Source organism: Hypanus sabinus, chromosome 31, assembly GCF_030144855.1.
Source record: "Hypanus sabinus isolate sHypSab1 chromosome 31, sHypSab1.hap1, whole genome shotgun sequence".
NCBI lineage: Eukaryota > Metazoa > Chordata > Chondrichthyes > Myliobatiformes > Dasyatidae > Hypanus > Hypanus sabinus.
The window spans coordinates 16,611,853-16,615,908 of record NC_082736.1 but is presented as its reverse complement, the minus strand read 5'-3'; the positions used below and the strand labels follow the sequence as shown (position 1 = coordinate 16,615,908).

At 43.3% G+C, this 4,056-nt stretch overlaps 1 non-coding gene across 1 annotated transcript; it reads right to left on the bottom strand.

Moving 5' to 3' along the window:
• Positions 1 to 3,655: 3,655 nt before the first annotated feature.
• Positions 3,656 to 3,728, bottom strand: trnaq-uug (transfer RNA glutamine (anticodon UUG)). The gene has a single exon. It is a non-coding gene; the product is annotated as a tRNA-Gln (tRNA).
• Between the last annotated feature and the right edge of the window lie 328 nt (positions 3,729 to 4,056).

Here is a 4,056-nt window from a genome sequence, read left to right as displayed (position 1 = left end):
ACAGGCTGTCCCTATTTTATACCTGTTGGAACAGGCCATCGCATGTCCTCACACTGGCGGGAGAATTACATTATGTTACCTCACACTGGCGGGAAAATACATCACCCCACCATCACAACACCATTACATGCTGCTCACCAGATACTCACGAGGTATCTAACGGGTAATTAGAGCAATATTGGGCAATATTGCTGGTTAATTCCATGTCTGACATGCGAATGTCCCCTACAGTCCATCCGTTCAGAAATCAGGACTTCCATCCTCTGAGGAATATAGAGAAATATGGTAACATTCAGGAGCTCAGAGTGATGAGAGATATTGCATTTAATTGAAAAAAAAATAAAAGCAATCGTATGTCAGGTTGAGCGGTGGAGATTGGAAGGATCGTGGGGGACTATAAAGGAAACAAGAAACAGGTCATGCTGCAAATCAGGAGAGTGTACAGCGACCAGGAAATATCCTCAGTGAGGTGGTTTAAAGAGAAGCCAAGACGTTTTAAACATGCACTCCGAACAACAGAGTACTAGGGAGATGGCAAGGGCACTCAAGGGCAAAGGATGGAGTTTTTGCGTGGAGCCAGTCAGCAGGTGAGATACAAAATTAATACCTTTCTTTGGTGTTCAGAAAGGAAAATGGCATGGAAGTAAGTGAGATCAGGAAACGGTATGGTGACATTTACCAGACGTGTTGATTCTAAGTAGGAGATTATGTTAGGTCACTCAAAGACTATTAAGGTGTGTAAATGCTTTGCGGGGTTTAGGCCATTAGTGTGGACAGCCGACAACCTTGCAAACATTCAGTTCAAGCTGGCATCATATTCAACGCACACAGAGTGAACTGAGGGCACTCATTCTGTGCTATACTGTTCACTGTTTATTCGTGCATTATTTCAGTCTTATTGGGCAGGGGATCAAAGGAACATGTGATGAATTTTTTATTTCTACTTTGATTGTGGTTCTCATCTGAGACACGCAGACTGCAGGGCTGATGGGAACAGATGGGATTTTTCAAAAAGGAACTTGACACGTCCTTTGGGGAAATAGCATGCCGAGCTGCGAAGAGAGTTAGGAATAGGACAGTGGTAATGTTGTACAAGGAGCAGGTATAGACTTGATGGGTTGAGTGTCCTACCCCATTCCACAATGATTCTGTGCCCACTAATAGTCTGTAAATGGTTTCTAGGAGGCTTCCAATCTAACTGAGAGTATATGGTCAGTTCGTGCAATAAGGACACACTTCTGTTACGTCACTGGCACTGAATTCCAAGCACACTGATGCCAGAGCACAGTACAGGTCAGTAAGGATACAGATACAAGGCTCTGATAAAAGAACAGAAATTTATCAAAACATAACACTGATGACACAGAGCTGGACAATCCAAACATTGCACTGTAACTCTGACTTAAACAGCAGCATCATCTTACTGTAAGTGCAAGCGGCTTCAGAACACGAGGCACCGGACTGTAAGAAGTTAGATCTTTATCGCAACCAGCACCGTATTGCAAGGGCACCAACTTTCACAGTTGTTAGTGCCACACTATAAGGGCACAGACTTTAACAACTGTTGGCGGCATAGTGTTAAGAGACAAGCCTCGGCATAGTGCTGGAAGGGCAAGGATTCTTATTATATACTAACAGTAAAGTGGTTCTGTGCTGTGTTATCAGAGACCCGTACGATTCCTGCAATGAACTGAAATCTAATAATACACAACACCCACTTTGTTCTGCCCTCTATAACAAGCCCAATGGGCTGACTTAACACAGCACCTGAATGGATGAATACAAACCACAACAACACCAGCACAACTCTGTGGGGCAACTGATGTCCAGTACCAGCCCATTTACTATACCAATAAAAACATGTCAGTGTGAGTACAAGGCCGAACACAGACCATACTCAGCCTGCTGTGTACACTGGCCAATTGCAACACTGGATGTATACAGACCATACTCAACCCCCAGCATACACCGCACACTCGTAACACTGGAAGAACACAGACCTATGCAAAGTCAGCTCTGGACTACATGTACTTTGCGCAGTATACGTCTGACTCCATACAGCAGTGAGGCGAACAAATGGAAACCGAATACAGTACTGCAGAGAGACAAACTATCACAACATAGCATGGTGAGGAAGATGACACAAACATGCCCTGCACATAAGAATCTAGAAGAACAGTCAGCAGTTGGCTCCACGGACAATGAAATTTACAATATCTAGACCTTCACTATCGGGACACAGATCTATAAAACTCTCGGCACTGTGAGAGTGCACACAGACCTGAACACACCTTACATTGAACTCCACCGTTGAACACTAGTACAACCCGAGTGCTTCAGGACTGAGACTTGTACAACTCTTACACTAGACTGCAATTCATGGGGACCATCTATCACCTCCCTCCAAATGGTAAGAGAAATGTGACGGAGAGTTGATAAAGCGCAAGTAGGAGATGCTGTCCGCTTCACATTGCAAAAAGTTTGGAAATTCCAGAGGGAGAAAAGGGAACAGAAATGTAAGCAAGTTATAGTATATGTTGACAGCCTGGAGATTCATCAGTATTTACGCTTATGCTATACAAGTTTGTGCAGGTAAAATATGTTGTCTAAAACGTTGACAAACTTATGCAGATGTACAGAGGAGTATATCCTGACTGGTTTCATCATGTTATGACATCGAAACACCAAAGCCCTTGAATGGAATAGCCAATGAAATGTTGTGGATGCAGTCCATCACAGTTATTTCCCTATCCAGCACTGAGCACATCTACAAGGGGCGCTGTCACAAAAAAGCAGCATCCGTCATCAAGGATCCCCATCGAAGCGCTGCTCGCTTCTCAATGCTGCCACCAAGAAGGAGTTATTGGATCTGTCGGGTCATAACACCAGTTTCAGGAATACCTATTAACCTCACCGATAAGGCTTTTGAAAATGAGTGGATAATTTCTCTCGCACCGACATTGAACTCACAATGGAACTCTGAGATTCATCTTCTGCAGATAGACATTAAATACGGGAAAAAGGAAAATATTGAAGTCCTTGAATGAAAATACATTATTGCCACTCTCTTGTATGAAAACAGTAAGAAATAGAACTCGCAAACCCCAAATCCCCAACGCCACCCTCGCATAAATCTAAAGATCGCCCACCCTTACAAGCATCTATGATATCAAGCTCCTAATCCCAAACTCTTTCTACACAGAAAACAGCGACAATAACGTCAACCCCCGAACTCCTCCCTCGCACATAAAAATCCAGCAGATCATTCACACGGGAAAAAAAAAAAAAAACAGCAACAAGAATATTAGAGCCCAAATCCTTATGCTACCTGCCAAAAAATATAACATATCACATCAGGAAAGCAAACACAGAATAAACCCTGAAGGAGACCAATCTAAACAACAGTACACATCAATTATCTTGTACGACTTCGAATTTCGATAATATCCTTCATCAGCGTCAGTGAGAACGACAGATCGTATTCTGTCCTTCCGTGGTGTCTTCACACACAAATATGCGGCCTTATGACCTTTCCTTCCTGCCTCCTCCCAATTTTTCGGCCGACGCGCCCTCCCACGGGGAATGACCAAAATTGACAGACGAAATCCAGTACTTGCATTCGTAAGGGACACCTCACTTGACAGATTAAAGAACGAGGTTCCACCGAGACTCGAACTCGGATCGCCTGGATTCAATGTCCAGAGTGCTCACCATTATACCATGGAACCACATGTGCTTCTACAGTGAACGACCACAAGAAAATGAATCTCAGTGTAGCATGTGGCGACACATGCGAAATTCAGTAATGCATTTATTTTAAACACTGCATTTCATAGAGCAGGTCCCATGAGGATTGATTAATTAACACAAAGCTTTCCTCTTTGGTGAGAAGCAGGATCAGCAGCAAAAAAAAAAAATCAACACAAAAATAAAACAACTGAAAGTGACGAATATAATCTACAGTCCACACCAACAATCACCTATGTTTCGGAATTTTGAGAACATCCTCTGTCAGCGTCAAGGAGACCGACAACTTGGTCAGTCCTTCCGTGGAGC